This window comes from Alosa pseudoharengus, unplaced genomic scaffold (genome assembly GCF_046254945.1).
Source record: "Alosa pseudoharengus isolate Yale_2024_CS ecotype anadromous, Long Island Sound unplaced genomic scaffold, YU_APseudo_1.1 YU_APseudo_1.1_scf_16, whole genome shotgun sequence".
Lineage (NCBI taxonomy): Eukaryota > Metazoa > Chordata > Actinopteri > Clupeiformes > Clupeidae > Alosa > Alosa pseudoharengus.
The window spans coordinates 19,439,268-19,439,544 of NW_027468630.1; positions in this window are offsets into that span (position 1 = coordinate 19,439,268).

Sequence of the window (277 nt, forward strand, 5' to 3'; positions counted from 1 at the left end):
TTTTTTTTCAAAAAGGTTTCTAATAAATGAATACAACTCAAAAGGACATTGACATCCGTCTTGTCTTCTTTTTCCAATTTGCTCCTCACTTGATGTCATTAACACAGCACCTCTCTCAACAACTCCCCCCTTTTCTTTGTTCCGCTCAAACACCAGGTTGGCCCCTCCGTGAACGGCTGAAGACTTCCTCGCTCAACTCAGCTGAACCCGGGCTGAGCGTTGTTTTTTTTTTGGTGCGCGGGTGTGCTTCCCTCCATTGGTGTGCGTACGCCGAGGG